The 26,181-nt window shown below is 43.7% G+C and overlaps 1 protein-coding gene and 1 pseudogene across 10 annotated transcripts in view; both read left to right on the top strand.

The window, feature by feature from the left end:
* The window catches only part of RREB1 (ras responsive element binding protein 1), a 194,817-nt gene that overhangs the window by 22,519 nt on the left and 146,117 nt on the right, over window positions 1–26,181 (top strand). For 4 of the 10 annotated variants that reach the window (XR_004973991.1, XR_004973990.1, XM_036349138.1 and 1 more), the window contains exon 1: window positions 25,340–25,898. The exons of 1 other annotated variant lie outside the window; for it this stretch is intronic. The gene's annotated coding sequence lies outside the window, so the exon portion shown is untranslated. Of the gene's footprint in view, window positions 1–24,305; window positions 24,434–24,826; window positions 24,962–25,028; window positions 25,254–25,339; window positions 25,899–26,181 lie in introns of those variants that run through there. 5 more of the 10 variants (XM_036349142.1, XM_036349140.1, XM_036349139.1 and 2 more) reach the window with 5 other exon arrangements.
* On the top strand, window positions 12,786–13,659 carry LOC118675990 (annotated as a pseudogene).

The following is a 26,181-nucleotide window of genomic DNA, read 5'->3' as shown; positions in this document are numbered from 1 at the left end:
GCTTTGTGTGTCACCCTCTTCAGAAAACAGTCCAAAGTCTGTGCCCAATTTTGAAATCTTTCAGAAATTTCAGGAACTGGAAATAAGTCCTCTAAATGGAGAGTGCACATGCATGCATACCCACAAATAATGTTCATTTTGGGATGGAATCAGGGTCTCTACTTGCCAGATTTTTGAGATCCATCCTAACTCCAATGCATGTCATTATGCAGTTTGAAACACTTATGGTAAGTGTAGCTGATGAAGCCTGGAGGGTAGCTGGTAATGGTGGATTGTGCAGAGAGGGACATCGTTTATTATATAACTCAGTTTGAAACGTGCAGGTTTCCTGTGGATGGTGTCCTCCATTGAAAGATGACATGCTATAGTTAGCTTCCCAACAAAGCCCTCTCACCTGTGATGCCATGTTTCATGTCCTCACTCTCCTCTCCTTCCCTGTGGTTGCTCATCATAGCGTTTAAACACTACAGCAGTCTCAGCTGCAGATCTCTTGCCCAACTTATCAATCGCTCCCTGACCTTTGTACTGTTAGCTTGGTGAACTTTCAGTACATTCACAGGGCAGGCAGGAAAACAATGCCTCTGTGCTCACAACAGCCAACCCCCTCACCCCCATTGCCCCGTCCTCCTTACCACTTGTAACTCTCTGGACCATGTTCTAAATAAGGGCCCGTCCCCAGCTTTCTCAAATCCGGAGCTTGGCTTGCATTTGGGGAAATGGGGGAAAGCAGTTCCAGTAGGGAATTTATAGCTACCGGTAAGTGTGTTTTCCACTGGCCAGGGATAACCGTGAATTTCCTCCCCTTTCTCAGAAATGGGTTGTCAGCTTGTGCTTCAGCTGGCATTTTACAGCCCTCTCACGTCCCATCCTCAGGGTGAGGCATGTTGTCCCTGAGGGTGCTGTTCCGCAGACCGGTGCCTTCAGAGTTGTCTGAACAAAGCAAGTTAGAGTTGGTCTAGTTTAACCACAGGCCCTTTGAGGAGAGTCAGAATCCTTATTTCAGGCAGAGGACAACCCAGTCGGAGGGACCCTCCCTGGTGTGATTTTCAGAACAGTGGTGGCAACGTGGGGACTTTGGAGTGAGCCAGGCTCATTCTGACCTTTGGCAATTTAACCTCTGTACACCTGTCTTCTCACACTGGGGGCATATACCTGCCTCCAACGGCAGTAGTGAGGGTTAAATGGATCCTGTAGGCACATCTCTGGGTCAAGATTGAGTCTGCCCTCTTGATTTATGTGCACTTTTATTTGTATTCAGCTTCATGATCTAAACCTGTTTACAGTGCCAGTTGTTGTTGATCTGACACGCCCTCACCCCCCCCCCCCAACAATGAGCGTTAATAAGGCCATTGTGTCCATGAGGGCGTCCTTAGCTGCTTGGAGAGATGGAAGGGGAACAGAACAGAGTGACAAGTAAAAGCCATGCTTCAAGCAACCCGAGGCTCCAGGAGAACCGCTGGAGAGAAGGACGAGGCAGATGAAAGCGCGGACAGATGCAAGCTGGGGAGCCATCTGCATGTGTCTGGGCCCCAGCCTGCTGGCCACTTAGGTGCTTTCCCCTCTTTTCCTGACTTCTTTTACTGAACAGGCTGCCACCAGACAACTGGAGAGCTTGGCAGGGTTCCGGGAATCAGTACCAATGCCACGCCTCCCGAGGGCAGAGCCCACACTGGTGGTGCCTGCACAGGGCAGGGCGACGTGGCCTCTGACTGATGCGAGCACGCTAGCACCAGCCGGTGTGTTCTCATTCCAGGGAGTCAGGAGGCCTGAATCCAAATCCCATCTTTGTGTAGCTTTGGCCCTTTAGCAAGTCCCGTCAGCTCTCTGAGCCCAGATCTATGTGAGTAGTATTATGAATGTGTGTGTTGCACTCGGTAGGCCTGAGACCCTCCCGCACTGGTGGGTGTGCATCCGAAACCCTGTCTCTGGGCCTCCTTAGAAGCAGCACCACCTGGCAGGATTAGCACCTGAAGAGCAGTTTCTCACTACCAGCACCTCTCACACCCTGATTTGCTTTTGAAAAATTAGTTTTTGGACTCCTATACACCACTGTGACTAAGGTTGCTGCAACAATGACCGCCAGCTCCCAGCACCCCCCTGCAGCCCAGCGGCCCTGCTGCCTCCCCTCAGTCCAGCCTTTCTCAGCTTCCACCCCGAGCCTGCTGCACAGCTGCCACACAGCCCAGAATTTCTAGCTCATCAATGAATCTTTCCCTCTGGGTGTGCTCTTCCTGAGTGAGTTGTAACTTCCATTTTTTTCTGGTTTTGCTCTCTAATCTCAAGAGTTACATCCAACAGAATGTTCGTGTTAAAAACAAAAAGGGGGAGGGGTGTGTGTGTTTTTCAATATCTCTCTGTTAATCAGAATGACTTGGGTTTAAATGAAATGCCTTACCCAGACAGAACTCATTTCGAAGACTAGAGCTGTTCGTTAGAAAGTGAAAGTAGCTGATAATCCTTTTTTATGTGAAGAAACTGGCAAATGATTTAAACCTTTTTCCTCCTGGTAACTTAGAAAAAAAATAGCAAAGTTACTTGAAATGTGTCGCCTTTTATTTTTCCCTCCTTGTGCCCAGGATAAAGATGTCATAGAAGCTTTTGTGTCCCACACTCCTGCTAAACTCTTTAGGTAGGAGACATAATTGGCTTTTTCCTTGAGAGGAGGGTAGTAACAGACTGTGTCTGAGCTATTCTCTTGCAAATCCCGGTGAGTACTGAATAATAAAGTCTGTCTAGCTAGCTTCTAGTCTGCAACTCTTCTCTCTTTCCTTTGAACAAGGGCAGTAAGTTGCTCTTTTTCTGCCTGGTTCTGGCGCTGAAAAAATCCAGTAGGTGGCCAAAGAGTCTTTATGAGACTAAAGACAGCTTCAGAGAGCCATTGGACCAGGTTTTAAAAAGAAAAGTGGGCTTGATCTTTGACCAGCAAACAATGCTAGAGGAGTTGAATGGTGCTTCAGGACCCCAGCTTGGGGACAGGTGACATATTTAGGCAAATTACAAATTGACATGTTTGCCTATAGCTCAATTAAGTTCTCAAAATAATCCCTGGAACTGGCGCTCAGACAGTTGAAGCAAGTACTCAGACCAGAGCTCGCAGCCGGCCTCATTTTAGCCTCATTTCATAGCATGGTGTCATCCTGTGCATCGCCACAGACAGAGCCTCTCAGGTGTTCTCTATGCAACATGAAAGAACTCTGTCAGCACCACATGAGCCAAACCCCGGGAGTCCCATGGCTGAGAACTTTGCCCTTTGTAAATTACTTTTGTAAAAAATTCTAAGTTGAGGAGCCAGCGATAAGGAAATTGCTCAGCACTGCTTTATGGTTCCAGCATTCAGTGTCCTGTCGTGTCCCATGTTCTTTGAGTTATGAAAAGCCTAAGAAGCAAGCGTCACTCTGCTCTCAGTTACCAGAACTGGCTACGATTGTAAAAGATGATGGATAGATAGATGATAGATGATAGATAGATAACAGTCAAATAGTCATTATATAAATTTTACCACTTTAGCTATTTTGGGTGGCATTAAGTACGTTCATATTGTTGTGCAGCCATCACCACCATCCATCTTCAGAACTTTCTCATCTTCCCAAACTGAAACTGTCCAGTAAATACCAACTCCCCATTCCCTTCCCTCTAGCCACTGGCACCCGCCATTCTACTTTCTGTCTATGAATTTGACTACTCTAGGTACCTCATGTAAGTGATCATGCAATATTTGTCCTTCTGTGTCTGCTTATTTTAGCATACTTTCTTCGAGGTTCATCCATGTTGTAGCATGTGTCAGTACTTCATTCCTTTTTAAGATTGAATAATATTTCATTCTACATATACACCACAAGTTGTTTATCCATTCATCATCTAGAAACATCTCAGCTCCTTCCACTTTTTTGCTGTTGTGAATAATGGACTTTAGATTCTTTTGGTTAGACATGCAGAAGGGGGATCACTGGATCATGGGGTAACTATTTTTAATTTTTTAAGGAACTGCCATACTGTTTTTCATAGAGGCTGTACTATTTTACATTCCCACCAGCAGTACAAGGATTCCATTTTCTCCACGTCCTTGCCACCAGTTTTTTCTGGTTTTTTGTTTGTTTGTTTGTTTGTTTTATACAAGGCACCCTAATGAGCCTAAGGTAGTATCTCAGGGTGGTTTTGGACAGTGGGTGCTTTACGTTGGTGTTTGGTGGTGTGCACAGCTGAGCCCCCTGCTGTGTTTCTGTGTGATGGGACAAGGCATGCAGGGGGGCTCCTTGCCCTTTTTGTTTCCTGGAGTCTATAGCTGTAACCGTGTGCTCTGCTTGCTCTAGCTAATCTCAGAGGCTCCTTTGGGCAACTACAGATAAGAAACATGAGATCAGGACTTGCTCTTTGAAAGGAGGTTGTAGTAACTTGGGGTGGGTTAGGGTTCCCTGAAGATCTTTCTTCCAAGCATGTGGGCAGGAGCCAAGGCACTTAATTTGACCGGTCTGCAGAGGGGTGTGCTTTCATCGAAGACTAACTCACCACTGACACATTCTTTCGTTTTTACAGAGATCTTCTACTCCTTCCACTGCTTTTTAAAAAGACACCTATAACAAAAGCATTAGTTTTCTAGGGTAAATGGAAAATTGCAAGGCCTATTTATCTCAGGTTTATGTTTTAAGTGAATGATTGCTTTTTAAATGATTTTGAAAATTGTGTCTCCAATCCCAGACTCTGTAATAAAAGGAGATAACAGTATCTGCAAGATTATCCACTTAAATTAGTAAAACAAAGTAAAGCAATTACATAAAATTTGGGAAATAAAAAATATATAACTCATTCCCATTACTGACACTTCTTTCTAGTAAATTTCTTTCCAGTCCTTTTTAACTTTTTTTAAAAACAAAAAGCTCTAATAATATATATAGTGAATAAAGCTTCCCAAAAGGATTATATGCCCATTTACAATGCCATTAACAATACAGCATATGTATTTGCACATTTTATTATATCTTGGTGGATGGACTTTGGGCATTTTGTTCTCATTTAAAGAGAAAAATTAAAAACTACTTTGCTTAATATATATTTCTTTTGTAATTTTTGTTACAAAATATTTTTTCCACTTTTTGTTGTTGTTGTTGTTGTTAATCCTTGTCCATCTGAGGATACTTTTCCATTGGTTTTTTTTTTTTTTTTTTAGAGAGAGGGAAGACAGAGAGACATCCATGTGAATTCTATTGTTGCTTCCTGCAGGAGCCCCGACCAGGGCACGAGCGAGGGAGGATCCTGCAACCAAGATACATGCCCTTGATCAGAATCGAACCTGGGATCCTTTGGTCTGCAGTCCAACGCTCTATCTGCTGAGCTAACCCTGCTAGGACTGCTTTTTTATTTTTGACATAGAGATGGTTTATATTTCTTTTTGTTGTTGTTTTGTTTTTGAAGGGCCTTTGGAATTTAGGAGAAAGAGAGGCAAGGAAAACTCACCTGGGGAAGAGGGTGGGGATGGGTGCAGGCATGCTCCATAGAGAGCCACTGAGATGGTTCATATTTCTGTGTGGGTAAGCCAGTGATTTTCAACCTTTTCATCTTATGGCACACATAAACTAATTATTACAATTCTGCAGCACACCTAACAATATATTGTTTGCTGATCTGACAAAAAATTGATATAATTATGATTCATTCACACTGGACAGCTATTGTGTTGGTTGTTGTCATTTTTTTTTAATTTGACAATCTATGAGAAAAGCGGTCACTGTCTCTGACGACATAGTCAGGCATTGCAAGTTTGTTTGTTTTTTAAGAAGGCTGTGTATTTATTTATTTATTTATTTATCCTCACCCAAGGATATTTTTCCATTGATTTTTAGAGTGGAAGAGAGAGGGAAAGATAGAAAGATCGATGTGAAAGAAACACATTGACTGGTTGCCTCCTGCACATGGTTGCCTCCTTGACCAGGTCCTGGTCCGGGGAGGAGCCGGGAACCAAGGTACATGCCTTTGACCAGAATCGAACCCAGGACCCTTCGACGCTTTATCCACTGAGCCAAATCGGCTAGGGTAGGCATTGCATGTTTTAAAAATTCTTGCAGCACACCAGTTGAAAATCACTGGGTTAAGCTAGTTATGGTTTTTCTTTTTTTTCCCCCTGTCACTTATTTTTTTTAAATGTATCTGTATTGTTGAAAGCATTACAGATGTCCCCTTTTTCCCCCGCATTGACCCCCTCCAACCATCACCACCCCCCAGGCTTCACTGCACTGTCGCCTCTGTTCATTGGTTATGCATACATGCAAAAAAGTTCTTTGGTTTATGAATTTTCTTTTTTTGTTGTTTCTTTTTTTTTTAAAATATATTTTATTGATTTTTTACAGAGAGGAAGGGAGAGGGATAGAGAGTTAGAAACATCGATGAGAGAGAAACATCGATCAGCTGCCTCCTGCACACCTCCTACTGGAGATGTGCTGGCAACCAAGGTACATGCCCTTGACTGGAATCGAACCTGGGACCTCTCAGTCTGCAGGCCGATGCTCTATCCACTGAGCCAAACCGGTCAGGGATTTTTTGTTGTTTCTTTAATTCCTAATTTTATATAGTCTACTAGAGGCCTGATGCACGAAATTCTTGCAAGAGTAGGTCTTCCTTCCCCTGGCTGCTGGCACCGGATTCCCTCGGGCACCCAGGACCTGGGCTTCCCTCCAGCCGCCCGCAGGTACCTGGGAGCCCGACTTCCCTCACAGCCCCAGCTTCGCCTGGAAAGGACAGCTGGTCTAATTAGCATATTATGCTTTTATTATTATAGATTCCTTATTTGCATTCAAGTTTTAAAATTTCTTTCTCCTCTAGTGGTATGATACATTTCTTTCTCTCTATCAAATTTAAAACATTTGACAAATTTGACAAATTTTGTTTTTGTCCATTTTTAAAAAATATTTTTTTATTTATTTCAGAGAGGAAGAGAGAGGGAGAGAGAGATAGAAACATCAGTGATGTGAGAGAATCACTGATCAGCTGCCCCTTGCACACCCCACACTGGGATTGAGCCCGCCACCTGGGCATGTGCCCTGACTAGGAATCGAACCATGACCTCCTGGTTCAACAGGTTGATGCTCAACCACTGAGCCACACCAGCCGGGCTTTTTGTCTTATTTTTCTGTTTTATTTTTATTTTTTTAAATATATTTTATTGATTTTTTAGGAAAGGAGAGGGATAGAGAGTTAGAAACATCGATGAGAGAGAAACATCGATCAGCTGCCTCTTGCACACTCCCTACTGGGGATGTGCCCGCAACCCAGGTACATGCCCTTGACCGGACTCGAACCTGGGACCCTTGAGTCTGCAGGCTGACGCTCTATCCACTGAGCCAAACTGGTTAGGGCTTATTTTTCTGTTTTAAAAATACATTTCTAACTAGTTAATCCTAAGGAATTTATTTTGTGTATGGTGTGAGATAGGAATTTACCTTGATGTTTTCCCTCAAATTGGTGGCCAGTTATTCCAGCAATTACTAATTCCTTCCATCTCTGATGATTATTGGTGCTTTCTTTATCGTAAACTAACTTCTAATAAGTATATTAGACAGATCTATTTCTATTTTATCTATTATGTTCTATTAATTATTTGTTTTTTTCTTGCATTGTCACAGGCTCTTTTAATTATGGACTTACAATAATTTTAATATATGCTACCTCTTTTGCCTATAATTCTTTAGCAAAATTTTCTTTGCTATTATCACCTGTTTGTTTCTTTTAGACACATGTGATAATTTTGTTTTTTCTCTGTATAGTTTATTCAGTTGGGGTTTTGATCAGAATTACATTTAAAATATAAACTAATTTGGAATATACATTTTAAATATAAAAATTTATTCTTCCTATCTAAATTTTGTCTCATCTCTATTTCTTGTTATTTCTATATATATTTAGTTTATGTCTAAGTAGGTTTTTTTCCTTTTATTAGTTGCACCCAAACCTTGTTGAATTTGTTGCTTTGTGAATGGGGTTTTTTAAATTGAACTTTTGTGATGGTTATTGCTTTCATATAGGAAATGTGTATACGTGAGTATTATAACTATCCACTATACAGAGCAAAGTATTGAAAAGAACAGTCTGCACAGTCTTTGGATTGGTCAGACTTGGGTTTGAATCCCAGCTCTACTACTTACGAGATGCCTGGCTCTGAGAATACAGTGCTATAGTGTTGGACATAAAGGATTTTAATAAATGTTGGCTATAGCTTTTAGATTTCTCTTGAATATAGTTTTCCATTCATTTCTTTGGGGTTTCTAGTTAGTGATATCATCTATAATTAATGATAATGTAAACTTTTTCTTTCCAATATTTAAATTTCTTTATCTGTTTTATGTCTTACTGCATTGATCAGAAAAGCTTGCAAAACAATGCTAAATAAAATTTCTTTGGGGGAGATTTTTATTCTTATTTTTAAAGGAATTCCTCTAGATTTTCACTATGAAGTATAAGGCTGGTTGTGGTTTGAAATGGATATTGTTTATATGTTGGAGAAATAGATTTAATTTCTTACCTTTTAAATGTTTTTAAATTAGAAATCAGTTATCTTGGAAGGTTCATACAATTTGAACAACTTTATTTACAGATTGCAATATTAACATTAACTAAGAGGAAAGATAGAAATTAAGAATCAATCTTATTTTGAATATACAGGTTATTTCTTCTAAAAATACCTGTCTATGAGGTCTTTATGAGTCCTCTTATGGATTTGAATATTGAAAATCAGTTAATCTCCTGGGGGGTGAGCCTGTTGTGGTGGGCTGGACATCTTCCTTTTAATGGCCTAACCCAGGGGTGGGCAAACTTTTTGACTGGAGGGCCACAATGGGTTCTTAAATTGGACCGGAGGGCCGGAACAAAAGCATGGATGGAGTGTTTGTGTGAACTAATATAAATTCAAAGTAAACATCATTACATAAAAGGGTACGGTCTTTTTTTTTTAGTTTTATTCATTTCAAGCGGGCTGGATCCGGCCCGCGGGCCGTAGTTTGCCCACGGCTGGCTAACCACTAGTTTCTTTATATAGAAATATGTACCTTGATTTTATATCTGATTTGGGGCCCACAGGAACTTTTTATCTTTGATTCTTACTTTGAATTCTTATATATACAAAAACTTGAAACAATTAAGTTTTAAGTAGAAACTATATTTACATTCTATAATCTTTTTTTTTTTAAATATATTTTATTGATTTTTCACAGAGAGGAAGGGAGAGAGATAGAGTTAGAAACATCGATGAGAGAGAAACATCGATCAGCTGCCTCTTGCACATCCCCCACCGGGGATGTGCCCGCAACCCAGGTACATGCCCTTGACCGGAATCGAACCCGGGACCTCTCAGTCCGCAGGCTGACGCTCTATCCACTGAGCCAAACCGGTTTTGGCTACATTCTATAATCTTAAACTAGCTATTCTTCTGGTTAAAGTTTATTGGTATTTTAAAATAACAATAGTTTTTCTGATGTAAAAGTAATTATATTCATTATAGAAATTTGAAAAATACGGGCAAACACAAAAACAAAAATTAAAAATGGTACATAGAGTTTTGTTAGATTTTTTTTCACTTATTGTATTTTGAATAATTCCAATTTTAAGTAGCTTTCTACTTCATGATTGCTAATGGTTAGCATGTTATTCATCATTGAAATATTTTACCATTTATGCATTAAAGCCCTATAGTATATACCAGTATTTAGCTTGTTTTGAGCTTTTCATAATGGCAAATAATTTAATGACAACCATCCTTATACAAATATCTTCGTCTGCATTTCTTTGGGAAAGTTTCTACAATTTTAATATATATGTATATTTTTTTATTGATTTCAGAGAGGGGAAGGGTGAGGGAGAGAGAGATAGAAGCATCAATGATGAGAGAGAATCATTGATGTGCTGCCTCCTGCACACCCCACACTGGGGATCGATCCCGCAACCTGGACACATGTCCTGACCGGGAATCGAACCATAACCTCCTGGTTCATAGGTCAATGCTTAGCCACTGAATCATGCCGCTTGGGCTGTACATGTTTAATATCTGGATGTACTTGTCCCCTCTCCCTCCAGTCTATTTTTTTTATGGCAAGTTTGCTTCTGTATGTAACTACAGACTTATAGCTTACTCAAGATTTAAATTTTTCTGTCATTCTATTCAGTGCAGTAGAAAGAACTTGGGCTGTACAGTCCTAGGACTTGTCTTCCACAGCTGGCTCCACCACTTCCTATTTGTTTAAGTTGGGCATATTATTCACTATCTGTGTGTCCGAAAATCAGCACTTATTCTAAATTCATCTGAAGCAACAGGACCAATTTGACCAGTCACCTCACTCAGGTCTATCCCATTCTATAAAATAAGCCATTGTTTTAATCCTGTGGAAAATTTCTAAGTCAGTATTTTGGTGTGTGTGTGTGTGTTTGTTGTTTTTAAATATATTTTTATTGGTTTCAGAGAGGAAGGGAGAGGACGAGAGAGAAATAGAAACATCAATAATGAGAGAGAATCATTGATTGGCTGCCTCCTGCACACCCCCAACTGGGGATCAAGCCTGCAACCCAGGCATGTGCCCTTGACCAGAATCGAATCTGGGACCCTTCAGTCCTAGGCTGACACTCTATCCACTGAGCCAAACCAGCTAGGGCTCTAAGTCAGTATTTTGATTATAACTGTTTTATCTTGTCCATTGTCGCCATAATATAATTTAAATAACATTAAGATGTTCTGAGCAACGTAACTTTATAAGCACCTTATATACATATACATGTACACATATAGAAATCCAGCTGTACAATCATACTCATAAATGAATGATGATAATGTAGTAGTTAAGAAATAATGACTTTACTGTGGCGCTTTTCTGATTTTTATTTATATATTAAAATATTTTTATTGATCTCCAGCGAGAGAGGAAGGGAGAGGGAGAGGGAGAAACATCAATGTGAGTGAGAAACAAAGATTACATAGGAAATTTGATGTAACCTTAACACTTTTATTGTAAAGAAATATATATGTGTTTGGCTATAAAATGTAAATGTTAAGCATCAATTTTTAAAATATGTTTTTATTGATTTCAGAGAGAGGAAGGGAGAGGGAGGGAGAGAAACATCAATTATGAGAGAGAGTCATTGATTGGCTGCCTTCTGTATTCCCTCTACCGGGGATGGAGCCTGAAACCCAGACATATGCCCTGATCTGGAATTGAACCATGAGCTCCTGGTTCATAGGTCAACGTTCAACCACTGAGCCACTGAGTAAGGCAAGCATCAATTTTATAAGTGTATAACAGTTACAGTTTACTGAACACCTACCATGGGCCAGATGCCTTTTTTGAATGCCTTATGCATGTCATCTCTTTTAATCCTCATGACAGTACCCAGGTGGTAATTACATCTGTTTTGTAGTTGAAGGAACTGAAGTTTGCCAGATTGGACACCTGTATTAGTGACAGCCAGTAACTGATAGAGCCAGGATGGAACCCAGAGCCGTCTCATGTCCCAGTCAATGCTCTTTCCGTGTAATCTGCCACATCCAAGTATATTTGCAGTCCTTGTTTTGCTTTATAAAATCCAACATCTGAGAGACTGGAGGAGAAAGAAAAACCCTTCTTTTAGCTGAAGCCTGAACTTGGGTTTCAATTCAGGAATAAAACATGATCTGATACACAATGTTATGGCTGTAATCCGTTGGATATATGAAGAACTGATGCAATTCTGCTGTAAAGATAAATTGTGGGGAAGAGGAATGGATTTGATGTGGAGAGGGCTGTGTGTCTTAAAATTTGAATTACCTGTATTACCTGTCATATTCTGTAGGTAATTGCTTCAGATCCTTGACTTTGATGCAGATATTTATGACATTAAAGATAATCACTTCATGTAATAGATTTAATGAAACTATTTGATTTTTTTCCTTATAACAAAATCATTGCATTATATTGTAAAGAAATAAGATAGAGATAAGCAGAATGGCGAAAGAGAAAATCCCTCATAATCCTACTTCCCGGAAATAACCAGTTTAATGTTTTGGTGTCCACCCTCTGTTATTTATTTATTTATTTATTTATTTATTTATTTATTTATTTTTAATTAAGTTTAGAGAGGAAGGGAGAGGGAAAGTGAGAGGAAGAGAGAAATAGAAACATCAATGATGAGAGAGAATCATCTATCGGCTGCCTCATGCATGCCCCACACTAGGGATTGAGCCTGTAACCCTGGGCACGTGCCCTGACCAGGAATCCAGCCGTGGCCTCCTGGTTCATAGGTCAATGCTCAACCACTGAGCCACGCCAACGGGTCCACCCTTTGCCTCTTTAAATTTATATGAGAGGCCCTAGCTGGTTTGGCTTAGTAGATAGAGCATCGGCCTATGGACTGGAGGGTCCCGGGTTCCATTCTGGTCAGGGACACATGCCTGAGTTGCGGGCTCGATCCCTAGTAGGGGGTGTGCAGGAGGCAGCCGATCAGTGATTCTCTGTCATCATTGATGTTTCTATTTCTCTCTCGTCCTCTCCCTTTCTCTCTGAAATCAATAAAATATATGTATTTTAAAATTTATATGTGAATATAATTTTTTATTATTTACAAAAATGGGATTATCTATTTGTAGAAAACCTTTTTTTTCATCAAAAAATATTTCATGAGCTCTGACTGGTGTGGCTCAGTTGTTTGGAGCATCCTTCCATGCTCCAAAAGGTTGCAGGTTCAATTTCCGGTCAGGGCACATACCCAGGTTGTGGTTTTGATCCCTGGTCAGGTGGGTGCCAGAGGGAGGCCATCAATGTCTGTCTGTCTCTCTCTCTCTCTCTCCCCACCCCCCCTTTTCTCTTTCTAAAATCAAGGAGGAAAAAAATATATATCATGAGCATCTTTTCCAAGTAAATACCAAATGATGACATGGGTGTTGTGGGAGGGGACGCTAGAATGGGAGGCCCTGGTGATTTGGCAGTGTATTGGGCCAAGGTCACGGGTCAGCTGAGGCCAGGGAGTTGAGGAGGTAAGCAGAGATCAAGGATTGGACCCCTATCACCAAGCCAGACCGCCTGGTCAATGACATGATCAAGTCTCTGGAGGAGATCTATCACTTCTCCCTGCTCATCAAGGAATCAGATCATTGACTTTTTCTTGGAGGCATTGCTCAAGGTCGAGGCTTTGAAGATTATGTACATGCAGAAGCAGACGCACTGGCCAGAGGACCTGGTTCAAGGCATTTGTTGTCTTTGTGGACTACAAATGGACATGTCAGTCTGGGTGTTAAGTGCTCCAAGGAAGTAGTCACTGCTGTCTGTGGGGTCATCATCCTGGCTAAGCTCTCTGTTGTCCCTGTGCAGGGAGGCTACCAGGGGAACAAGATCGGTAAGTCTCACACCGTCCCTTGCAAGGTGACTGGCCACTGTGGTTCTGTACTGGTGGCCTCATCCCTCCCCCAGGGACACTGGCATTGACACAGCCTCTGTGCCTAAGAAGCTGCTGCTTCTGGCCAGTATCCACAACTGCTACACCTCGGCCAGGTGCTGCACTGCCTCCCTGGGCAACTTTGCCGAGGCCACCTTTGAAGCCATCTCCAAGACCTACAGCTATCTCACCCCCAACCTCTGGAAAGAGACCATGTTCACTAAGTCTCCCTATCAGGAACTCACTGACCATCTTGTAAAGATCCACACCAAATAAATAAATAAGTAAAGACCCACACCAGAGTTTTTGTGCAGAGGATCCGGGCTTCAGCTGTGGCCACCACATAATTTTATACAAGAAAAATAAAGTGAATTAAGCCCGTTTAAATATATATAATGAACTTTTAAAATGAAATTAAGTATTCTCCAGGTTCACTTTTTAATTTAATTAAGTATAGTTGATATACAATATTATATTAATTTCAGTTGTACAATATAGTGATTCAACATTTTTATACCTTACAATGCAATCACCCCACTAATTCTAGTAATCATCTATCACCATGCTAATTTATCACAGTATTATTGATTATATTCCCTTACCTTTTTACCTATTCCCTCTTCCTCTCCCCCAATTGGTTTCTGTCCAGGGTCATTTTAATAGGTGTAAAGTATTCATTCCATGGATGTATGACAGTTTCAGTAGTTAATTTCAGATTTTTAAGCAGGTTGCTTCCAATTGCCTTTACTCGTAGAATCATCACAAATTTGTCTTACCATAATATCATCTAATACTGTCTTACTCTTTTAGGCTCTTTTCATTCCACTGTGTCTACACATAGGTGATTACATCCCAACATCCTAGCTTATAATTGTGATGAAATTGTTCTAGCCTACAAATATTCCCTACATTTGGGCCAATAAGGCTGAGGCTTTCGAAGCTGTATTAGTCTGCTAGAGCTGCCATAACAAAGTCATATAGATTGGGTGGTTTAAGCAATAGACATTTATTTCCTCACACTTCTGGAGACAAAAAGTTCAAGATGAAGGTGTCAGCAAGGTTGGTTTCTTCTGAGGCCTCTCTCCTTGGCTTGTTACTCTTCTTGATCCTCTTCTTCCTCTGTCTTCACATGGCCATGTGCGTGTGTGTGTGTGTGTGTGTGTGTGTGTGTGTGTGTGTGAATCTTTTCTTATAAGGACACCATTTGGATTAGGTCCCACCCTAAAGACCATTTTACCTTAAGTACTTTGTAAAGGACCTATGTCCAAATACAGTCACATTCTGAGGTACTGGGGGCTGGGACTTCAACATATTAATTTGGCAGGGACACAATGCAGCCCACAACAGAAGTATACACTAGCTTTATTGAGAAAGGTCCCACCAAGGAGGCAATTTGTAGTAAGGCTTTTTAAGTTTCCATGACATTTTATTGTTTAACACATAACAAATCCTTAGTCTGTAAGACTCATCAGGGCAGGGATTGTTTATTATTGTATGTAGAGCCTGGAACATCATCAGTGTCTACCAACTGCTGGTTGAATGAATGAGTAAATGAATGTCAAGTTTCTTTAGTAGCATAAAGTAATGTAAAGTCAACCTACATACTTATTTTTTGAGCATGTATTTCGTTACTTACCTGAGGTGTGCATATGATGTAGTGTCTGAGATTGCCAAATCCATTGCCATATTGAAGTCGGAGGCAGTGGGTAAAATCACCCCAATACCCTGCTCACCATGAAGTGACACACAAGCACTAGATGGGACTTTCTTTTGAGGGAAAGAGAGAGAGCGAGTTCTCTGTCCACTAGGATATGCCCATGTTCTCTTCAGTGTTTACATATGGTCAGGTTTTCATGGCTATCTAGTGTGATTTACTGCAACGTCTTCAGCACTTTTTATAGTTGAAAACTCTGGTCTGATCCTTGGACCTGGGAACATAGGGACCTATTCTGTGAGCAAGATGACCAGTGGCCAGGCAGTGTGGACAGAGTCTTTGGGAATGTTAGAGCACTGTCAGTGGTCTCCACTTATAAGTACTGTTTGGGGGTCTACTTACCTGAAATTGCAGAAATTTTACTTTGGTTCTATGCATTCCCCATTCATTGAACACACAGAGGTACACATACATAATCCTTATTGAAGAAGTCTTTATTTCACTTATTTGTACTCTGGTTTGTGACTGAAGAGCTCTATCTTACAAAGAAACAAATATTGAATTATAAGTACTAGTATTTTAGGTAAAGAAATAATCTTCATCCAATGAGAATAGAGCAATTTTTTTCCAGTCTCTGCGCTCTTGTCTGAAGTCAGAAGGAAGGGACAGCTGGCCCTTTCCATGTCCCCTGAAGTTAACTCATTTAAAAATGCTAGTAAGCAATGAACTTATGTCATGGAGGAAAGGTTGCTTTAGAAGAGTTATTTAACCTTCCCTAATATTCTAATAAATCTAAAATAATATTTTAGAAGTATAACAAACAACTCATCATTCTAAAACCCAACCGACAATCAGGAAATAAGCAACTTTTGGCTTCTGGGCAACAAAAGGAGATGTGGTGCTCATGCTTACTATCCGCATGTTTTTAGCTACCTTGGTTATCTGGTTGGGCGAACCTTTGTGGATCAGAAACGATCAATGAGAAAGGGAAGAGGAGGTTGCTTTTGGCAGGCACACTGAGTTCAGGAAGAAGTGACAAGCCATAGTCCAAATAGTGAGGGAGGAAAAATCACAAAACCAAACAAAACTTCAAGTTGGAATTTACTGTGGAGTTCTAGGGTGTGCTAGCAAATAGCTACCTCAAGTATGTCTAGTCTCTTGGGGATGTGATCATCTTGTGGCCTAATATAAATCTTGTTTATAAAAAGTAACCTTTGCATGACAATCCAATGTAATAGTTGAAGTTTATGATAATATTGTTTTTCTGATTTTTTTAGAAAAGGGAGAAAAAAATGAGGCAGTGCATAATATATTTTAGAAAAAATTTCTACTCCAAATGGTTAACAATTAAAGGGAAAACCATCAGCCATCAGAAATAATGCATTCCTCAAATTATCTGGTAAAGTAATGATGTATTTAGGATAAGAGCTGTATAAAGGTGTTCTCAGTAGCCCATTCTTATAAGTGCACTGCTTGTTTGAGAGGGAGAGCTTAACTAAACTGCAGCGATTTGGAAATTCTAAATGACACCTCACCCCCTCTCAGCCTTCTTTTTACTTGCCACTCCAAGGCAAACCCCTTCGTCCAGCAACTCCCCTAGGCCCCCAACCCTTTTCAGGTCATTCCCACCCCTCCTATATGCCTACTCCACCTCTGCACACTTTGCAAAATATATTCCTTAAAAATATGCGCCAGTCCTGTGCCTCTGGGATAGAAAAATCATTAGCCAAAACATGTTCCTACTTTCAAGAGACGTCCCATCCATTTAGGCTGTGGAACCCCGTGTTCTAAGAAACTCTAATTATCGGGCTTCTCCACTGCACGTTCCCTACCTCCACACCCCCAGTGGAACTTGGTTTCTTCTTAGAGATACCACTTCCTCCAAAAGCCTTTCTGCAAGAAGACTAGTTCTTCCAGCTCATGCACTGGTGAACCCATGGAGTACACAGACTGTCCTTTTCACACCAGGCTCACCATCTTCTTCCAGTCCCTCCTTCGTGTCTCAGCCAGCTTGGGCTGCCGTAACAAAGTACCACAGGCCAGGGGCTTAACCAACAGATATTTATTTCCTCAACATTCCAGAGGCTGCAAGTCTGAGATCAGGGTATTGGCAGTGGTGGTATCTAATGAATGAGTCGTCTCCTTGGCTTGTAGGTGCTCCCTTCTCTCTGTCCTCACTTGGTCTTTTCTTTGTTTCTGTCTGTGTCCTAATCTCTTATTATAAGGACACCAGTTCTGTTGGATTAGGGCCTAACTAACCTAATGATATAGGGCCTTCACTGAGGTAATTAAGGTGGGATTAGGGCCCATCTTAATGACCTCTATGAAGACCCTATCTCCAAATATAGTTACCCTCTGAGATATTGGGGGCCAGGACTTCAATATATGGATTTGGGGGAACACAATGTAGTCCATAATACCTCCTCTGGTGTTGGTGGCATCTGTTTATGACTGCTTCTTGTCATCTGTATCGAGTCATCCACTGACACCAACTTCACATTGTTCCTTCCAAGCCCCATCCCCTTCTTCATTGTTAGGGACAGGACCATCCATATCAAGGACATGCCCTGCCCTTTTTCATAGTTTTCTCCATTTCCTCAACCCCATGAGTAGGATTTGTGCTCCATTTCACAAGAGTCATTTGGGTCTTTTTCTCCTGAGGTCTTCGTTCCTGTTTCCCCACTCTTAGCCCCCTTCTTTTCCTCACACCCTGCCTCAGCCTATCAGCCACTGAACCTGCTCTTCTTCCTGTCCTAGACCACGCCCAGGACTCTCAGTCCCCACCCCTTCTGGTGCCATCCTGCTTGTGATGGATTTTACTCATTTCAATTTCCAACCCTTAGGATTCCCTACCATGCGTTTTTTTTCCCCTCTGTGACTTCATGGTATTGAAGCTAAAACAGCTGAACTTTTCTGTCACTGATTCCTGGGTTCTCCTCTCTTTGAGCCTCAGCCCCATGGTGCTCCCTGGCTCTCAGCACTGCTGCTTCTCCCCATTCAGAGCCATCAGATGGGAACTCTCACAATGCACCTTTTCCCCCTGAGTATTTCTCCCTATGTTCCTACTATTCTTTTACCCTTCCTTCCTGTCATAGAATATGGATTATCCTTCTTTTCCCCAAGGATGATCTCTCTACCATTTCTTCTTGCCATAGATACACACACACACACACACACACACACACACACACCTTCCTTCAAAAGCTGTTTCTGTCTCATATATTTGTATTCTCTCCCCTCTGGATCTGCATTCCTTTCCCGTTGACATAATTGGTCTGGGTGGTTTACCCATTCTAAAACCCCTTTCCAGACTCTGATATTCATAGGCACTGTTTCATAGATAAGTTTCAAGGCACTGTTGAGCAAGAAGTCTCAACTTCAACACTGTTGTCATTTGGGCCAGAAAATTCTTTGTTGTGGGTGCTGTCCTGTGCATTGCAGGATATTAAGCAGCATCTCTGGCCTCAACTCAGAGAGATACCAGTGTTACCATTTCCCCAACCTGTGACAACCAAAAAAACGTCTCTAGACATTGCTGAACATCCCCCTGGGGATCAGAATCACCCCAGTTGAGAACCACTGGTGTAGACATTAAGAGGGCTCTGGTAGATCAGCTCTAGCTTACTGTGATGGGTACATAGAATATCCGGCTACAGCTTTAGAATACAGTCTGCATATATGGCACGTATCTTGGGTTGATGTGAAGGACAGAAGGTTAGAAAGCAAACTAGCAATATTTATCGCTGTACATTCACATACCTTTCCAATGAAATCCTTGTTAAACAACTGCTCAGACAACAGTGGCCCTTCTGCAGAACTCCAACCCAGAGCATTTTATTGGGATGAGTCAAGACAGTCAAGTAGGCATCGTTATTGGCAAACTAATTCTCAACTGACTAACAACTTTTGGAGTCAGACTGCCTGTGTGCTCAGCTCTGTGTACCAGCTGTATGATGTTGGGACTCTGTTTCAGTTTCATCAGGTGTAGAATGGGGAAGACAATAGCACCTGCCAGATTGGAGGTGGAGTGGAGTGAAGCAAGATAATACACATGAGGCTCTCAGAACAGTGCCTGGCACATAGTCGGTGTTCAACAATGGTAGCTGCTATTATCCATGTTCTTGGTACTTTCCTTTCTGTCCCTTTTGTCACCTAACTTCTCACAGAGTGTGGCCTTCACTTCCTCTTCTTCCAGTCACTCTTTAACTCCTTGTTTTGTGGCCCCTGCCTTCCACTCTCAAATCAACTTACTTTCTTGAATCTGACCTTATTTTCAGCTACATGCCTTGATTTCTCTGTATGTGAACACTGTTCAACACCTTTTCCCTTGGCAACCCCTACTTCCTTGACTGTTCTGCTTCTTTAGGGGAACATTAGAGAGAAGGTTGGTTTGCCTTCTCCTGCCACCTAATTGCAGGCATTTCCCTGGGTTCAACCTCTAGCTCTTCACTCTTCTCAGATGTTCTCCAGGCCTTTTTCCTGGGTCCAATCTCCTGTCATCTTCAACACATCCATCTGCTTCTTCACACCACTCATGCCACTGGTAAATGGACCCACCACCCATCCAGATACCCAAACCTGGGACAGAGAAGCAGTCTTCCTTCATTCTTCCTTGTTTTCCACAACCAATTGGGTCCAAGCCCAATTGATTCCATCTCTAACATCTCCTACCTTTAGTCCCTTGGCCTATCCCAGTTTTCACTTTAAAATTCTCTTTTTCTGTGAATGTATTCTTTTTAAAAAAAATGTATTCTATTGAGTTTTTACAGAGAGGAAAGGAGAGGGATAGAGAGTTAGAAACATCAATCAGCTGCCTCCTGCACACCTCCTACTGAGAATGTGCCCGCAATCAAGGTACATGCCCTTGACTGGAATCGAACCTGGGACCCTTGAGTCCGCAGGCTGACGCCCTATCCACTGAGCCAAACCGGTCAGGGCCCCGCACTGTTATTATTCACCACTGCTGCAGTGATTTACCTTCTTTTGGTGATTCACCTCTTGGTCAGTGCTCCAGAGGGATTTTTTCCTTTCTCTCGTATCAAATTGGCCAAATTTTTAATCTATGTCCTAATTATGTCTCCAATCAATCCATTCCTCTCTATCTCTACAACCCAGTGGCTTACTAGATCCTTATCACTTCTTAGATGGACTCTTCTATTAATTCCTAACTAGCCTTCCTGTCTCACGTCCTTCAGCCCCTTCTCCACAGTACCATGAGGAAGGCTCTGTCTACCCTCCTTCTTAAGCCTTTTCAGGGCCTTGCTGTTGGATAAAGTCCATGGCAGCTGCGAGGTGCACAGACCTAGGTGGTCTGGCCCACTGGCTATTTTTCCAGCTTCATCCCTTGCTGCATCCCTTCCTCCCTCTGTTCCAGCCACAGAGGTATTTGCAGTTCAGGGAACTGACCTTGTTTTACATCTCATGCCCTTGAGTTTACTATTCACTGCTCCGTCTGCCTGGAGGGCCCTGTGCCCTCTTCTCTGCCTCTGAGATACTTACACATCTCGTGAGATTCAGCAGATGTGGCATGTCATCCAAGTGGCCTTTTCCAATGTCCACATTTTTTTTCTTCTTAATTCTCTTCCGTGGCAGAACTGTATGTTTTCCATATAGTTCTGTATTGTCTTGTCTGTCACCTTCCATCTCAATGGGCTCCAACCTCTGACTTTCTCATTTTGTCATTCATTCTCTCAGTCACCTGGCTAAGACCCAGGCATTATCTTGGTCCTCATTTGTTCACACCCACATTCCCAGCCCACCGGTTGTTTTTCTGTCACTTCTTCCTCTGAGGTGGTTCTTGATCATCTATTCTCCATTCCCGTTACCTCCTCCCTAGTTCAGGCCCTCATACCTAAGGTTTTCCATGAATGGTATTCAAAATTGTTTGTGGGATAGCCTCAGCTTGTTTACCTCTCAGTCTCATCATCTGTATATTCCTGGGTATATTATAATCCAGTCACACTGGAATCCTTAGTGATCTCTGAATAGGACTCATGACAATCATACTTTTGCACCTGCTGTTTCTAATCCCATCCTCCACCTACAAAATTACTAGTCCTTCTCCATGGATCAACTCCATTGCTTTCTCTTTCATGAAGCTTTCCCCAATTATTATTAGAAGTGACCTCTTTTCTCTGAACCCCTGAAATTTGTACCTACTTAATGGTTCTTACATATGTTGTTGGTTTGCATTTCACGATTACTTCATGTACAGAGATTCGATTATGAACTCTTTTAAGGCATGGGTTATAAATTATCCATTTTTGTATCACTTCTCCACTATAGAACCTAACACAACTTCATATATGTATATACATAGCTTCATTGAGATACTAGAGGCCCGATGCATGAAATTCGTGCAAGGGGCTCTGACCTTGCAGCCGCTGTGGCTTGCCTCGGCCCTTGCAGCCCCGGCTTCATCTGGAAGGTCATTTGGCTGTCTGGTCTAATTAGCATATTATGCTTTTATTATAGATAAGTTACATATTTGCCCATTTAAAGTATACAATTCAATGGTTTTAATAAAGAGTTGTGCAGCCTTCACCACAATCAATTTTAGAGCACTTTTTGCTGCTGTTGTTAATCCTCACCTGAGGATATTTTCCCATTGATTTTTAGAGAGAGTGGAAGGGAGGGGGAGCGACACAGAGAGAGAGAAACTTGGATGTGACAGAGACACACTGATTGATTGCCTCCAGTTTGAGCCTCGACTGGGGTGGGAATTAAATTTGCAACCTAGGTATGTGCCCTTCTGTCACAGGGCTGATGATCTAACCACTGAGAAACCGGCCAGGGCGTTAGAGCACTTTTATCAGCCCAAAAAAGAAACCTCGCACACATAAGCAGTCAATCCCCATTTCCCCCCAAACTCTCAGCCCTAGGCAAACATCAATCTAATTTCAGTTCCTGTAGATTTACCAATTCTAGACATTTCATAGCAACAGAAACATAACATTTGTCCTTTGGGTCTGGCTTATTTAATTTAGCTTATTTTCTAAGTTGATCCATGCTGCAGCATATAATGGCACTTTATTCCTTTTCATGGCTGAATATTATTCCATGCATGAGTGGATCACATTTTGTTTATCCATTCATCAGTTGATGAACATTTGGGTTTCTGCTTTTCAGCTATTATGAATGCTATGAATATTCAAGTACAAGTTCTCATGTGGACATATGTTTTCATTTCTTGTGTATCTACCTAAGAGTGGAATAGCTGGGTCATGTGTTAACTCAATGTTTAAAATTTTGAGAACTGCCAAGCTGTTTCTAAAGGTGGCTGCACCATTTTACATTCCCACCAGCAATGCATGAGGGTTCCAGTTTCTCCACACCAGGGGTCCTCAAACTTTTTAAACAGGGGGCAAGTTCACTGTCCCTCAGACCGTTGGAGGGCCAGACTATAGTTTAAAAAAAAAACTATGAACAAATTCCTATGCACACTGCACATATCTTATTTTGAAGTAAAAAAACAAAACGGGAACAAATACAACATTTGTATTTCCTTGTGGCCCGTGGGCTGTAGTTTGAGGACCCCTGCTCCACACCCTCGCCAACACTTGTTATTATCTGTCTTTTTTATTGTAGCCATCCTAGTGGATGTGAAGTAGCATTTCACTGTAGTTTTGATAAATATTAGATGTTTGATAAATATTTGTCAGATAAATTATATTTATATATAACATGAACAAACAGACCTTTCAACAGGTCATTTGACTTGCAAGTTTATTAACTAGCTAGAAAAGATTAGCACAGGGCCTATGATTATAATTCAATTTGTAAGTTTTTTTTATATTGTTTTCTCTCTTTTTTTAGTTGCTAGTGTTATCTATGTGACATTATAAAGGTGGTGATTCATCATGAAAATTCATGTAGCTTTGTAGGTTTGAATGTATTTTACAGAATAAGCTAAATTCCAACCAGAATTCCAACTTTTGATATTGTCCCTACTCAAACACCACCAATGAATGGGGAAACTAGGAAAGGCTAATTCCTGAATCCAAGACAGAGCAAATGAATAAAATAGCATTTCCCACATGGCCTTTCCTTTGCCTTCTCTTTGGAACACGTTACAGCTTGGAAGCTCCAGACACCAATTCTGTGGTGACTGTGTGAACTATTACTCTTGTTTAAAGACTTGCCTCCTCCTGGGCAGGCCTGTCTTCAAAAAAGCATTTGATAGTACACTTGGGTACATGGGCTGGGGGGAGGGGGAGACGTAAGAAAAATGCAAGTGCTAAAACTTCTTTGGGTAGAGTTTTCCTCAGTAAACAGTAGACCATGGGAAACATAACAGGTTCTGAAAACTTAATTTTGATGAATCTGGACGTTAGAGAAACAGCCAGCTGAATCAGTTCCCTCTCGGGCAGTGGCTTAGCCTTCTTATCTCAAGTCAGAGGTAATGGTCCAACTACTTTTGCTTGGTTCTAGAGAGTTCTATCTTGGCCAAAACCCATCTATTTAGTCAAGGCCTGGACAGACACTTCTGCCTGTAGCTCTGAAAACTAGAGTTCCACTTAAGGTTGCAAATTAAAGGCGCATGATTGGGCTTAAAACTTTGTATGGTGTCCTCAGAGGAGCTGCTGTGGTGGAGTCAGTAGTAAGTAGAGTAGCAGGCTTTCTGTATGTATAACACCATCTCGCCTAACTAGTCTCAAGTAATTCTACAGTAGTATTGTCTGCAACTAGTTAAGAGGCATATATTTTCCACAACCAGTTACCCGGTTATCTGTCTGAAGTTGTTTCCAAAGGCTGAGAACAGGCCCTTTCAGAACCTCAGTAGGAAAAGTATTAACAGTTGGAAACATGTTAGCTGCCTTATGGAGGAAGCACAGCCCAGGCCTGGTTTCTCTAGGCTCCGTGATAACTTGGGCTGCAGCAGCCAGGGCGAAGCTCGGTGGTGGGAACTGTAGAGATGGAGAGCGGCTCAGAGGAGGCCCCTGCTTTTCAGAGTTGAAACAGGAGCCCTCTGAGAGAAAGAGATATTGCATGTGGCTTCCCTGATGCCTCGGAGGGCGAAGTGGATGACACAGCATCAGCCGTTCCTTGGGGGGTGGGGACACTGTGGCCGCTAGAAGCCTCTGCCCTCATCGGCCCCTTGGGGGCCACAGCCATAGTTCGGCATCAGTTGTGGAGTGCGGTGAAGAAAAGGTGACAAAGGCCAAGTCAGCGTTCCATTGGTTGGAAGAACACGCTCCCGGATGGCAGCCCCAGAGCTAGAAGGACCGCACCCTGGGAGAGAAACGGCTTTTAGTCGGGGGCGGTGCAGCAACAGTTCCTAATCTCCTGCCTAATCATCTACTCGCTCCACCTGGATGCGGAGCGAGGCTCCCGTGGAGAGAGAACCGCGCGGGTGGGACTCACCCTCTCATTTACCTCCAAGACCCAGAAGGAGAGCGCCAGGTCAGGCACCTCGACCCCCCCACGCCACCCCGAGGCGCCCCTCTCTTGCCTCTTGGGCATTGCTGCCTTTCCCCCCTCCTCTGTTAAAATAGTGAGAAGTAAAAAAAAAAACACGGAGTGAAGTGATGGAAAAGTGGAGGCGGAGAGTCGCCTGCAGTGAGGGGCGGGAGGGGAGGGGGCGCGGTGGTCCCAGAAGGTGGCTGGCCAGCGAGCGCTGAGATGATCGGCATCAGGCTCAGCGTCGGCCGCCGCCGAGACCTTGTCCCTGGGGCTGCCCGACCCATCCCCTGGCCCGGGGCGCCTGCGGAGGGCGTGGGGCAAACCTGGGGCTGCGGTGGGGGTAGGGTAGACCTCACCTCCATCCCTCCCGGGATGGAAACCGCGCTCACCCCGCTGCAATCGGGGCGGAGGGGACAGGCGGGTACCGCGGTCCCTCCCACCCCCTCGCCGGAGCCGCCGCCGCGGCTGTTCAGTAACACGTCCCCAGGAGACTGGCAGGAGCAACACGTGATGTGTCTACTTATCAGGGTGAGAGGGGGAGAGCGAGGCTCCGAGCGTGCGGGCAGGGGAGCGGGGCGGGGGGCCGAGGCGGGGGCCGGGACGGCGGCTGGGGTGCCGGGGTCGCCAGCTCCTCGCCCACCTCCCTCCCTGTGGGAGAAGAGGAGGAGGGGAAGTGACTGCGGAGTTGATGAACTTTGCACATCCAGAAACGCCATTTTGATTCCTTTTCCGGAACAAGTTTGCATCTCTCCTCTCTCTCTCCCCCAAGCCCACCGGTCCCCACGGCATCATGCCTGGGAGCCCAGCGCCCTGCCCTGCCGTAAGTACGCGCCCGGGGCTCCGGCTCTCGGGACTCGGGTGGCAGCGAGATGTCTGGGGCTGAGCGGGAGCGACCTTCTGAAGAACTTTTGGGGATGGGGAGGGCGAAGTCTGCGGAGCGTGTGGTAGTTTTCAAACTCGCCGTTCCCCGGAGCCGAGGACCCGGGCGCCCCACGCAGCGCTACGTGCGCTCGGGGCGGCGGGGCCGGACCGGGATGAGCCGGGCAGCCCTCTCCCCTCGGGCTGCGCGCCGGGCCGCTCCTCCTCCTCCTCCCCCTCCTCCTCCCCTTCCTCCGCTCCTTTCCCCTTCCCGAGCCGCCGGCTCTGCCAACCAGCTCCCAGCGCGAGCCGCCGCGGCCGCCGCCAGGACCTGATGCGCATCCATATTAGCCGTCCGAGCGCTGGAATTCGCCTCGACCCGCGCCGCACCCACCACCCACTTTATTTTTAACCAGCACCGCGGGGCCTCGGATGGTGCACGCACCGCCGGCCAGAAACATCTTCCCAGCGCTGCTCTCCATCTTCCGCCCTCGCTCCCCCGACATCCTCCCCCCCATGTGGGAGGGGAAACTTTTCTCCTACATACTTTCGAGTCCCTCCCGGGCCGAGCTGCGCGGAGATGACGGCGCCCGCCCGCTGCCGCAAGGTATCCGGGGGTACCCGCTGAGGGTGCTGGCTCGGGGGTGCCCGCTCGGGGCCGCGCAGTGGGAGCATCTGCCGCGCCCTGCTTTGCGGACTTTGATCCTCCCTGGCAGACGGCGCCGGCCGGGAGGCGGCCGCGGGCAGCCCTGCGCCCTCGCCCGCTCCGGGCTTGTGGCTGGGGGTCACGGCGACCACCGCCCCGGGTGACCAGCGGAGGCGGGGGCCGGAGCTCTGTCCGCGTATTGTTCCCCGGCCCTTCCGTTGGCGGTGTACGTGTTTTCGTGGGA

The sequence above is a fragment of the Myotis myotis genome, unplaced genomic scaffold, assembly GCF_014108235.1.
Source record: "Myotis myotis isolate mMyoMyo1 unplaced genomic scaffold, mMyoMyo1.p scaffold_m19_p_2, whole genome shotgun sequence".
Taxonomy (NCBI): domain Eukaryota; kingdom Metazoa; phylum Chordata; class Mammalia; order Chiroptera; family Vespertilionidae; genus Myotis; species Myotis myotis.
This window is presented reverse-complemented; position numbering and strand designations above follow the sequence as displayed.